At 47.6% G+C, this 13,764-nt stretch overlaps 1 protein-coding gene across 3 annotated transcripts in view; it reads right to left on the bottom strand.

The window, feature by feature from the left end:
• MSL2 (MSL complex subunit 2) overlaps nucleotides 1-13,764 on the bottom strand; it is a 328,314-nt gene that overhangs the window by 67,250 nt on the left and 247,300 nt on the right. Inside the window, exon 1 of one of the 3 annotated variants that reach the window (XM_030216361.1) lies at nucleotides 8,839-8,861. The exons of the other annotated variants lie outside the window; for them this stretch is intronic. The gene's annotated coding sequence lies outside the window, so the exon portion shown is untranslated. Of the gene's footprint in view, nucleotides 1-8,838; nucleotides 8,862-13,764 lie in introns of those variants that run through there. 3 annotated transcript variants of the gene reach the window in all.

The following is a 13,764-nucleotide window of genomic DNA, read 5'->3' as shown; positions in this document are numbered from 1 at the left end:
TGACTACTCTGCTCAGGTAGGAGAGCAATGCAAGGAGTTAACCCCATTTTGCTCAGAACTGCACTGTAAGGCTATCAAATTTGCGTTGGTGTAGCCGGCTAGACAGAGTTTGGCACAAGTGGAAATCTGTTACTTTGCTCACAAAATGAGAAGCTCGTGCCTATGTTGATGGCCTTGATGTTCCCCAAGTTTAATATGTACTTCACAGTTGCAAAAAGTACAAGTTACTTATACTCTATGCGATAGCTGGAGATATTGAATCATTGCTATTGGTGGTAAGCTGTGGTGGAATTCAGGAATCCCAGCCAGCGGCCAAAAGACAATTCAAGATGGAAGAAGAAATCGGAGTACTTGCGAGCTGTATGTTTGCTTTCAAACAGCTCAGAGACATGACTAACAGCGATGGTCTCAGGTTTGGGTAAATGACTTCTTAATTGAGAGACCCAAGCTTAATTTCAGGGTTGGAGAGTCAGTGAGAATATTCTTGATCTCTTACTGTTTTGGACATTTATGTTCCAACTAGAAAGAGAACTGCCTTGGGAGAACAGGAGGATGCTATGGGCAGGTGGGAAGCTCTTGTGGGAGGGCTGAGGATTGGTTAATTGCAATCTTGGTGTCTGAGTGCTGCTGCTGCTGTTGTGCCATCCCTCCTCACTGTCCCTGATCCTGTATGGTTTATTGTTACCCCATTTCTCTTTCTCTAGAGAATGGACTGAGAGTTAGGTTTTTATTTTAAGCTTGGGGGAGAGGGGGGTACAGCACTGGGAGGAGGGGATGGTATGCAGCAGGATCAATTGATAGCGGAGAAGGAGGGTGGTGGGGACAATTAGAAGATGAATTATATGAGTTAAGATAGCATCCTGGGGTAGGATTAAAATAGGCGAAGATAAGGGGATTCTACCCCTTAGGAGTGAAGGTTGGGCGGTAACCTTCATTCGGGGGCGGAGGGTTGCTTTGGCAAAGGGAGAGATGGGGAAGGGGGGTAGTGAAGGGAGAGATGGGGAAGAGGGTAGTGAAAGGAGAACTTGGGAAACGGGAGTGATTGGGGGGAGGGATGTGTGTTTGTATGAGAGGGAGAGGAGCATCACTGGACACGGAGGGGAGGCCAGGCAGAGGAGCATCGCTGGACACGGAGGGGAGGCCAGGGCAGAGGAGCATCGCTGGACACGGAGGGGAGGCCAGGGCAGAGGAGCATCGCTGGACACGGAGGGGAGGCCAGGGCAGAGGAGCATCGCTGGACACGGAGGGGAGGCCAGGGCAGAGGAGCATCGCTGGACACGGAGGGGAGGGCCAGGGCAGAGGAGCATCGCTGGACATGGAGGGGAGGGCCAGGGCAGAGGAGAATCGCTGGACACGAAAGGGAGGCCAGAATCGCGGGACACCGAGGGGATGGCAGTGCAGAGGAGAATCGTTGGACATGGAGGGAAGGCCAGAATCGCAGGGCACTGAGGCGACAGTAGGGCATAGGAGATTCACTGCACATGGAGGAGAGATCAGAATTGCGGGATACGGAGGGGATGGGAGAATCGCTGAACATGGAGGGGAGGGGAGGGGAGGGGAGAGAGATCTCTTTGACAAGAGCCTTAAAAATAATCACTATTACAAGATAGCCTTACTAATGCCCATTTCATTTTTTTGAGAAACTGGCCTTTTTTTTTTTTACTAGTATTACAATAACTTGCAGCATTTTCCAAGGCTTCCACCTTAGCTTTAAGAATAGTATTTTCCTTGATTATAGTACACTGGACAGATTTCACATTAATCAGTGATTCTTTCACTTGTTCAGAACTCTTAAATTTCATCATCCTCACTTTAATATTCCCTTATCTCTTGCTTGTCTGTCCTAATTAGATTGTAAGCTCTGTCAAGCAGGGACTGTCTCTTCATGTTCAGGTGTACAGCGCTGCATACGTCTAGTAGCGCTATAGAAATGATGAGTAGTAGTACTTTTACCACTGTTCCAAAAAAGATTTCTATCAGCTTGATTAAGTACTTTTGATCCAATTCTTGAACTTTACCACTTGTCAGAGCATTTTGAGAAGCCCAAGTCTTACCCAGTTCATTTATAACTGTCCAGATTGATTCCAATGTGAAAGTTTCAGGTCATGGAATACTGAAGGGAACATTTCCCCTAAACTAGAAAAAGAAAGAAGCGACAGGCTTACACTGCTCCCAGCCGACGGCAGTTCACCAACCGCCCCAATCTCGCTGCTCCTGGGCAATCCGTGCAGCTCAATGGTCTCCTTGGATGCCTCTCTGATGGTTCCCCCTCGTGCTTCAAAGGATAAAATACCTCCCGGTATCTCCTTTTCTGCAGGGAATCCCTGGGCCAAATATGGCAGTTAAGGCAGGCGCTCTGGGCTCAATGAGTGTTCCACTCCAAGGGACTCCTCCTGTCTTTGGAAAACACACCAGTGGGGAAGGGCCAGAAACAACTTCTCCTGTACCCAAATGCTGCACAAATTGATCCAACTTCAAAGAGGGAGGTAAATTTGAGGGCTCAGAGGGAAAAACCCTTGGCTTTCCTTTCCTCTATCATCAATAAGGAAACAATCATAAAGAGTCCAGAGCATTGGAACAGAGCCCACATTGCAGTGGCCATCTTGGTCCGCCCCCTGAAGGACCTGGGTTTTTTTTTTAAAAAAACCTATTTTTATTGATGACATGAACAAACATTTCAGCAGTTGTAGTCATTGCAACATCAACATCGCCTGAATCATCTGCTGGGTATTCACCTTTGCTAATTCTATGTGTGTCATCATTACTTTTTCGTTCCCCCCCCACTCCCCTCCTCCCCCCTCTTCACCAGACTTCCGTGTCTTTATTTAACCACTTAAAACTCTATGGCGCTAACGTGTCCAAGAACGGCATCCAATATTGTAGATATTTCTCCCCCTTCGTGGAAGCCAAGTCACACACATCCCTTCGTTCCAAGGCACATAGTGATATCATGTATACCCTCCAAAGTTGGATTGTAGGTCTGTCCTCCTGAAGCCACAGCCTGAGTATTGTTTTTTTCCCCATCATCACAGCTTGTCTCTGAAAGTGATGCAGACCTGCTGATCCGGTTTGTGAATTCGTCAAACAAAAGTCCTGGGTGTCTCACCCATTGTACCTGCCACATCCTAGAAACTTGTCTACATATCAAAGACCAAAAGCCCAGTATCGGTGGACAATGCCAGAACATATGGCCTAAGTGCGCTCCACTCCCTTTGCACTTCGGGCAGTCATCTATTGGCCTTAGTGTCGCCCTATACGCTCTATGTGGGGAGACAATCAATCACATCAGAAATTTATATTGGGTTTCTCGCATATCTGCATTCTCAAATTCTTTATAGCATGTCTGCAGGCAGGCCTGTATTGCACTAGGCCCAAGTCGAGATTTCAATTCACCGGCCCACGCCTTCGTCAATTGTTGGTACTGTGCTAGTGGCATGGCGGCTCAAATTTGTGCATGGTAATATTTAAGGGGGACGACTCGCCGAGCCTCTAAGTCAAAGATTTCCGTTAACTGTGCCCGCACTGATTATTGCAATGCAGACCTGAGGAGCGAGTGCATATAATGCTGCAGTTGTATGTAGGCTAAAAAATCCCCAAGCGCCTTTGCAATTCCCCCCTGGGCCACAATGTTCCATCCCTCTGTATGACCTGATACAGGAAGAAAGTTCCCGCCTCCCTCCACTGTTTGAATGTACGAGAAGAGCTGCCTACTGGGAAGTCTGCATTTCCACCAATCGGCAGGAATGGCGAGACCCGGGCAACTAGCCCGTACAACCTGCAGATCCACTTCCAAGTTTTCCTTAGTGGCGTGTACAGGAAACGTAGATGTTTTGGTGTCTTCACTTTACCCGGTCCGGCATGCAACCAGTAACTGAAATGTGTGTCCCCCAACATCCTATATTCCGCTTCTGGGTAAGTAAAATGTCCTGTCCCTCTCAACCAGTCCGCTATGTGTCTCATACACCCCGCCACTGACATACATTTAACGCTTAAGGCACCCAACCCTCCTTTGCTATGTGGTAGATAAGTTTGTTTCAATGAGACTCGTGCTCTTTTCCCATTCCATAAAAAGTGCTTTAGCAGCCCATGGAGATCTAGTTCTTCTCTGTGGGTTAGAAGTAGCGACATCACCTGAGTGATATACGTCCACTTCGGGACTACAACTGTATGCCTATAACTGAATGCCTATTTGTATCCCTATTTGACTGACTGTACATTTGTCCTTTAGATTGTAAGCTCCTTTGAACAGGGACTGTCCTTCTATGTTAAATTGTACAGTGCTGCGTAACCCTAGTAGCGCTTTAGAAATGTCAAGTAGTAGTAGTAGTAGTATGCCTGATGTGCTTGGCAGGGCGACTGACTTTTGCTTATTTAATGTAAACCCTGAATGATATTGAAATTCATCCACCATCTCCAGCAGATTATGGAGAGAACTTTGCGGCTGTGTTAATGTAAGGAGAACATCGTCTGCAAAGGCTAGCACCCTGATCAGCAGACTTGGGAGCTGCACTCCCACTATTTCCACATTGTTTTCCACTGTGCGTAGGAATGGTTCTATATATAGTAGAAAAAGCAGTGGGGACAATGGACACCCCTGCCTTGTGCCCCTCTGTACTTGGAAGGCCTGAGATGTCATTCTATTCACTATAATGCGGGCCTGGGGTTCTGTATATAAGGCCGATACTGCTCGGAGATACCATCCTTCTAGCCCTATATGTGTCAGTACTTCAAAGAGGTATCCCGATCATACCTTATCGAACGCTTTCTCAGTGTCGAGACTAACCAGCAATAATGGGTCCTCCACCACCCGGCTATGGGCCAGGGCTAACAGGGCTCGCTGTACATTTAGGCCCGGGTGTCGCCCCCGCACAAATCCCACTTGATGCGGCCCCACCACATGAGGGAGATACTTTGCCAACCAGGTCAGCTAATATTCTAGCTAGGATTTTAAGGTCTAGGTTAAGAAGAGAGATTGGCCTATATGCCTCCAGCGTTCAGGGTTTTTTCCTTTTGGTATTAGTGTGATAAGCGTTTCGTTCACCCCTGCAGGGAACTGCCCTTGCTTTACTACTTCTTCGAAATAATTTACCAGGGATACACTCACTCTATGTGAAATTAACTTATAATATTCTGCAAAAAATCCGTCCCCTCCTGGGCTTGTGCCCCCTGGAAGGGATCTTATTACGCTTTGTATCTCCTGAGCATTCAATGGGGCATTAAGTTTCTCTTTTATTTCCAGTTTTAAACATGGGATTCCGGAGTCATCCAGGTAGTCTCTAATTGCTGAGACCTCTGTCTCCGGCTCTGCCCTGAAAACCTCTGAAAAATAATCTCGAAACAAGTGCAGCAAGTCTAAGGGATGATGTTTTCTAGTTCCGTCTGGGGCTTGTAATGTTTGAATATACGAGTTCCCCGTCCAGGCCCTGACTATGCGCGCTAACAGCTTCCCTTTGCGATTACCATATTTAAAATATTGGAATCTCCTATGAAAGAGGTGTTTTTTTTGTTCTTTTGTGTATTAGTGTATTGAGTCCTGCGAGATTTGCCATCATTTGCTCGTAATGGGCTTGTGTTGGTTGTTGTTGATGTTTATGTTTCGAGGCCGTATACTGACACTCTAGTTGAATTATTCCCCGGGCTATCTTTTTATTCCTTCCCACCACATAGCTTATAATTTCGCCACGAAGCACCGCTTTCGATGCCTCCCAGAATAGCCCAGGTGTATCTTGATGTTGCTCATTCATCTCCGCATAATGTACCCATTTCTGCTCTAAAAAACTACGAAAGTCTGGGTCCCCCACCAAATATGCAGGGAATCTCCAGCGGGCTTGCTGATCAGCGGGTCGTCCTATTTCCATATCCACCCAGATCAGGGCATGGTCCGATATTGCCATCGGACCCACTTCTGCTGTGTGTGCAGCTGAGAACAGCATTGCGGCCACTAAAATGTAGTCTATGCGGGACCAGGTTCGGTGCGCTTTAGAAAGGTGGGTATATTCCCGCTGTGAGGGATGCAAGAGGCGCCAGGGGTCTACCAGATTCAACATTTTACATAAGTAGTCCAGTCTTTTCCATTTGCCCAGGCTGCATTTGATGACCTATCAAGTCCCGGGTCTAACACTTGGTTGAAATCTCCCATCATTATCCATGGGGCCAAGTCATGTTTGGTGCCTAGTTGAACTAGTGAGTGTAAGAAATGCGGGTCACATGTATTGGGCCCATATATTCCACAGAGGTAATATTCCTGTCTCTGATAGCTCAGACGCCCCCTCCTTATCCTTTTCTACCAGTCGCGTTTTGCCCACCAATCCTTTTTTTTATAAGAAGGGCAACTCCCCCCCCCCCCCCTCCGTGAATGAATAGTAACATTCCCCCCACCCATTGTTGTCTCAGCTTCTGGTGCTCTGCGTCGGTTAGTTTAGTCTCCTGCAGACATGCTATTGACACTACGTGTCTTTTTAGATGGGCTAATATCTTGGTCCTTTTAATAGGGGAGGTTATCCCTGACACATTCCAGGATGCTAATCTTAAAGTTGGGGGCTTTAACCATTGCCACCCACGCTATAGAAGTGCACAAAATTCTGGCAAAGTCTGGGGCTCAGGGTTTCCCAGCCAGGATCCTTCACCCTCTGGGGTGACCACCACATTCGTGTGTCAGTTTCAGTCTCATGTAAAGAACATCTACCTCGTAAGCCTGGTGAAGTTATGTTTACCCACTCCTCCCCTCCTACCCCCCCTCCCCTAGAAACTTTCCTTGCCCTCTTATCCCTTCTAGCTCGCTCCCTCTGGCAAGCAGGTCCGTATAACACACCCGGTGCTCACTCCAAACCCTCCCTCAATTAAATCAACTTTCTTCTATACCCCCAACATCTCTTGTCATGCAAAATCATAAACATTTTATGCTTACATACGGAATAACAGAACCTCTGTTCCTCTGTTAAAGTCACCGTCCATAAGTGCACTTAATTTCGCTGCTCTTATCAGTCCATTCCAGCAAAAGTCTGTTCCCCTGGTTCTGGGTATTTCATCCGAGAGCGGAGGTTATCCATTCTTGAGCAAGTTCAGGTGTTGCAAAATTCTTCCATCCGTTGCTCGTTTGGACCCTCAGGGTAGCTGGATATTGCAATATAAATCATTGCTTCTTCTCTACCAGCCAGGTACAGATAGGTGTGTAGGATCTTCTCCGCAATGTTAGTGGCGCTGAGTAGTCCTGGAATATTCTTATGGCTCCCCCTTCAAACTTGGCTTCCTCTTTGTTAGCTTTATATAAACGTAGGACTACCGCTTTTTGCGCATAGCGATGAAATTTCGCTATAATTATCTGGAGCCTGTTTTCACGGGGCTGCTTCTGGCCAATTCTATGTGCTCTAACCAAATGAAGCTCTCCCCCTTTGCTGGCTTCCGGAAATCGCACTTTCAGCCATGTCTCCAGGGTCGCTTTTATTTGCCCCTCTGCGAGTCTCTCAGGGAAACCCACAAACCTTAAGTTTTCCCTCCTTGCCCGGTTTTCAAGATTATTCAGCTTTTCCTGATACTCCTGGATGAGGCGCTTGAGTCTCTCTATGCTCGCCACATGCTCTGGCTGGACGTCCTCCACCTCCGATACCCGCGCTTCCAATTTGCCAGTTCTGCGGGTCAGCTCCGCTGTTACCGCCGTAATCCCGGTGATTTGTTCGGATAGCTGGGTAAATCGGGAATCCAGTGCTTTTACCACAGCCTCCGTAAGTTCCAGCACCAGCGTGTCTGGTGGCGCCTGCGATTGTGATGCGGGCGGGGTGACAGGCGCCATTTTGTTTTCGGCTCCACGGAGCCTATCGTTTTTTTCTCTTTGTTGATTTTACTGGTGCAGACATGGCGTGCTGGATCAAGAATTTGTCCATGCACTCCCACCAGGTTAGTGCTTCGTTCCTGCTGTATTGCGAGATTTGGGGTGGTTTAATTCGCGGGTTTGGTGTGGGCTCCGGAGCAGACGATGTTTCACACGTCCACCGTCACTCACTGCGTCACGTGACCCCCCTGAAGGCCCTGGTTTTAATCCAAAACAAGACCAGGTTCTCCAAAGAAGGAACCCTAGACTGAGTGCCTAGCACCCTAAAAAAGATGCAGGAGAGGCCCCATCCAAAGCCCATCTGGTATACCACAAACTGTGCAGACAGTCCAGAGCTACAAAAATAAATAGGCCAGGAGTACAGCTATCCTGTGTAGAACCTGACATTTAAGTGGCCAAGGAGTGAATGCGTATAGAGGTCCCTCCTGGGGACATGGCTAAATTAGCATATTGACCAACCACTGCTGATTTACTCTGATAAGAAATGAAGTTGCCTTGGCATTTTGTAGAGTTACTATTAAGGTGAACAGTGAGTGGCATCAGAACTTAACCATCAACTAGAACATGTGGGGATTTCCCCATCACCCTGACCTAGGAGATCTCAGCTGAGTTAGTCTGCTTGCACCTTTTCTGCGCTGGCCTTTTGGGCCGCGAAGATGCCTACCAGGTTGTGTACCACCCATTGGCACAGCAACACAACCTCTAATGCCACCACCTTACTCCCTCTTTAATCAAAAAATGTATACCCCGCATAATCATTCTTGATGGTTTAAAAAAACAAAACCAAAACCCACATATAATTCCTCTAGTTCTCACATGCACGCAGACCATTCTATCAATTCATAACTCCAAGAAAGCCTGCTTAAAAAAAATTTAGGTTTAAGCCCCTTTTACACAGTAACATAGTAAATGACAACAGATAAAGACCTGAATGGTCCATCCAGTCTGCCGAACAGTCACACTCATTATCAAGTCATGATTAAACCAACCATGAATATGATATAAAATACCTGATCAATGTCTCTTTGGCCTTTCTGGGTCAGGGAGTTCTGCAGGCAGCCTCTGAAACAGGCCAAGGCTGCCACTTGCACCCTCAAGGAGTCCAACATCAAAACTTTCTGAACCCCCGACTGAAGAAAAGCCAGATGTGAGTGAGTGCAGAAGAGAAAGGGTCTACCCCTCTTCCTGCGAACCAACCTTCAAACATGCTACATTCGGGCATATGCAGTGGAAGACAAACACTTGTGGGCCTGCAGGAGAACCGCAATGACAGATTCCGATTATCCCTTCCCTCAACCTAGCCCTTTCAAAGGGGGAAGTATCCTCCATGAGCAACAGACCATGTTGAAGTAGGCCCAGAGCCTGCGAGACGCGAAGCAGATCCCACTGAGCAATCTTACTAGGTCCACGTACCAAGGTCTGCACAGCCGTGATTAAGATCACCCGGCCCTGGTGCAGTGCCACTCTCCTTAACAGTCTGCTATCAGCAATGGTGGGAAGAAATAGAGCAGCCCACCTTCTGGCCAATACTGCAGGAGCGCGTCTGGGCCCAGAGCCCCTCTCTTCAACAACTGAAAAAATGCGGTACCTTGGCATTCGCTCGTTGCCATAATGTCCAGTGACTCACTACGAGCTGAAATGCATCGCCAGACAACTCCCACTCTCCCAGATCAAGAGAGTTCCTGCTGAGGAAGTCAGCTTCCATAGAGAACACACAATGTGAGCCACCTGACAGGGAAAGAAGATGCATATCTGCCTTCGAAGCACAACTGTCTGCTATGTGTCCCTTCTTGCTTGTTGATGTAGGCCACCATCGTAGCGTAGCTGTTGAGGGTGCCCTGTGATTGATGCAAGACTCTTCTGCTGACCAGGTTCCCTGAGGTAGAAGAACCCCATAATGAGCTCCCCAACCTGAGAGGCTGGCATCCATTGCACACTGAGTAATTGGGAACAGAACTCCAAAGGGGAAATTCCGCAGGGATAACCACCAACACATACTCAGCCTGGCCAACCGACCCCATGGCAACTGAAGGCTGTAATTCTGGGAGACTGGAGACCAGCGACTGAGCAGGGAGTCCCTGAAGAAGCCGCAAATATGCCAGCGCCCAGAGGGCTACCTTCATGGTCGCTGCCATTGACCTGCACATAGTCTCATAACAGGGGCTTGACCCGGCCAAGTAGCGGACAGATCTGAAACACCAGCTTTGTGCACCTGAGATCTGTAAGATAATCTCGCTCCCTCTGCATGTCGAGCAGGACCCCAAGATGAGTCTGCTCTTCTCGAAATCGATCATCCAACGCCTGCAGAAACTGAACTACCTGTGATGTCGCCACTGCACTGTCCCGATATGAAGAAGCATGAATCCGCCAGATGTCTAGGTAAGGGTGGACCCGGATCCTCTGTTGCCACAGGAAGGCTGCCACCACCACTATAACCTATCTGATAACACTATGGATAACGAGGACTCCAAACAACTCAAAAAGAATGAAATAAAATCCCTACACTAATACAAAACAGACAATGATCACATTACCAACTAGAGGAACACCTAATTAAACAGGAAACCAAACTAGAAAATAATATAAGGACCAACAGCAGAAGGACAAAAAAACGAATAATCAAAATGAACATAAATCAAAAACAGATCACATACTGTAGATGGTTACAAAAAAAAAACAAAACACAACAACATAAAAAGACCACATACGCCCCTATTCACATAGGATACATAAATGCTAGATCAGCGGTAAATAAAACAACCATTATAAGGGACTGGCTCAAAACTGAACTACTAGACCTGCTATTTATAACAGAAATGTGGTTGCGCCTCAAGGACAAACCAGCATTAAATGACTTATGCCCACCAGAGAATAAAATACTAAACATAAACAGAACCAAAAAGAGAGAAGGATGAAGGTAAAATTAGTCCTTACCTGATAATTTTCTATTAGTCCCAGCAGATCAATCCAGAGACTTGTGGGTTGTGTCCCTCTACCAGCAGGTGGAGATAGAGAGTACTACAGAGGCTTGGTATATGTGGTCACGTGCAGCTGCCAGAACCTCAGTATTGTCGATACCAAAGCAGGAGAAGAAACAAATAGTCCCTGTAGAATTCCTCTCCTGTCTGTAAAAAATGCCAAGCAGGAGTTCCAACTGCTCATGCGGCAGGATGAAGCATCAAAGACGCTAGGAAGCACTGGTGTCAAAATAACTTATTAGTTTGTCTTTTTTTTTTTTTAAAGAATGAACGAAATGCTGGAAGCAACACGAACTAAAAACTGTCAAAAGAAGGACAACAACAACATGCAAATAAAAAAACAGGGTGGGCCTCTGGATTGATCTGCTGGGACCAATGGAAAGAAAATTATCAGGTAAGGACTAATTTTACCTTCCATAGCGTCCCACAGATCAATCCAGAGACTTGTGGATGTACCAAAGCAGTCCTCGTTGGGTGGGAGAACGTCACCCCTGTGGCCAAAATTGAAGCCCCAAAAGCCACCTCCTGATGTGCCAACACATTAATTCTGTAATGCTTAGTGAACGTATGCACCGATGATCAAGTGGCCAACCTACAAATCTCTTCCAAAGGAATAGAATGATACTCCATGAAAGACTTAGCCATAGCTCTGGTAGAATGAGCTTTAAGCTGAGATGGAGGGGACTTACCCGCAGAAATATACGCCGAAGTGATGGGCCTCTCTATGCCCGAGGCTACAGTGGCTTTGGAAGCCATCTCACCTTTCTTCTGGCCTGAATGAAGAACAAAAAGATGATCAGAACGATGGAATTCATTAGTGACTTCGAGATACTTGATTAACACTTGTCTAACATCAAGGCATCGTAATACCCAATAGTCTGTGGGGTAATCCTCCTGTCGAAACGCTGGAAGAAAGAGAGGCTGAGTCAAGTGAAATCAGGAGACCACTTTGGGAAGAAAGGATGGAACTGTCCGAATGGAAACCCTGGCCTCGGTAAAACAAAGAAAGGGATCTCTGCAGGAAAGGGTTTGCAGCTCCGACACCTGTCTAGCTGAAGCCATTGCCACCAAAAAGGTAAAATTATGTATCATACCTGATAATTTTATTTCCATTAATCATAGCTGATCAATCCATAGACTGGTGGGTTGTGTCTATCTACCAGCAGGTGGAGATAGAGAGCAATCCTTTTGCCTCCCTATATGTGGTCACGTGCTGCCGGAAACTCCTTAGTATGTCGATATCAAAGCGCCGTCCGCAGGACTCAGCACTTAGAGAATTACACCCACAAAGGGACACTCTGCCCAGCTCACCACCGCCGAAACGGGGGAGGGGAATTAACCCAGCTCATCCCCACACAAGTGGGGGAGGGAAATCCGTCCAGCTCATCCCCGCGGAATGGGGGAGGGACACCACACCCACCGATGCGGGGGGATCTGGCTTATCCTGCGACCGCAACCGCGGGAGGAGCTGACTGACCCTAACACCGCCGAAGCGGGAGGGATATAATGCTACCCTACTGCCGCACGAAGCGGGAGGGAGCGCCGGCAGAATTTAGGTCTCAATCCAGCCCCGTAAAATGGAGGGGAGAGGAATGCAGCAGCTCACTGTAACACAAAATCGTCTCAACTCCAGAAGAATTCAATCGAAAAAACTTGAACACGAAGATCCTCCTGAACAGGAACTGAAGACTAAACTTGAACCTGAAATGCAACCACAATATAAACAGTACAGATATCTGGGAGGGGCTATGGATTGATCAGCTATGATTAATGGAAAGAAAATTATCAGGTATGATACATAATTTTACCTTCCATATCATCATGCTGATCAATCCATAGACTGGTGGGATGTACCGAAGCAGTACTCACCCAGGGAGGGACATAGAAATCCCTGACTGCAACACTGAAGCTCCAAACCGGGCCTCCGCCCGCGCAGCCACAGTCAAGCGGTAATGCCTGGAGAAGGTATGAGCTGATGCCCAAGTTGCCGCCTTGCAAATCTCTTCCAAGGAGACGGACCCGGCCTCCGCCATCGAGGCCGCCTGAGCTCTAGTGGAGTGAGCCTTCAGCCGGATAGGCGGCACCTTCCCTGCGGCCACATAAGCCGCTGCAATGGCTTCCTTGACCCATCTTGCCACTGTAGGCTTAGCAGCCTGCAGACCCTTACGAGGACCTGCAAACAGGACAAACAGATGATCCGACTTCCGGAAATCATTGGTCACTTCCAAGTATCTGATGATGACTCGTCTCACATCTAGATATTTGAGAGCAGAGTACTCCTCTGGGTAGTCCTCCCTACGAAAGGATGGGAGACAGAGCTGCTGATTCACATGGAAGCGAGAAACAATCTTGAGCAGGAAGGAAGGCACTGTGCGAATAGACACTCCTGCCTCAGTGAACTGCAGAAAGGGCTCTCGACATGATAGCGCCTGGAGCTCTGAAACTCTTCTGGCTGAAGTGATAGCCACCAAAAAGACTGCTTTCAACGTCAGGTCTTTCAGAGATGCCCTTGACAAGGGTTCAAAATGCGGCTTCTGCAAGGCTCTTAGCACCAGATTGAGATTCCACGCAGGTACCACTGAGTGCAGAGGAGGGCGCAGGTGATTAACTCCCTTGAGAAAGCGCACCACATCTGGCTGCCCCTGAAGCAAGCCAGAGCCGCTACCTGGACTTTAAGGGAACTGAGCGACAGGCCTTTCTCCAGACCTTCTTGCAGGAACGCCAACACTGAAGAAATTGGAGCAGTGAAGGGAGAAAGGGAGCCTGCCTCACACCACGATGCAAAGGTACGCCAAACCCTGGCTTAAGCAGTAGAAGTAGAGCGCTTCCTTGCTTTTTAATGTATTTATAAATGACCTAGAGATGGGAATAACTAGTGAGGTAATTAAATTCGCCGATGACACAAAATTATTCAGGGTCGTCAAGTCGCAGGAGGAATGTGAACGATTACAGGAGGAC

Source organism: Microcaecilia unicolor, chromosome 10 (genome assembly GCF_901765095.1).
Source record: "Microcaecilia unicolor chromosome 10, aMicUni1.1, whole genome shotgun sequence".
Classification (NCBI taxonomy): domain Eukaryota; kingdom Metazoa; phylum Chordata; class Amphibia; order Gymnophiona; family Siphonopidae; genus Microcaecilia; species Microcaecilia unicolor.
Note: the sequence above shows the minus strand (reverse complement) of the source record. Positions and strands in the feature narration are given on the sequence as shown.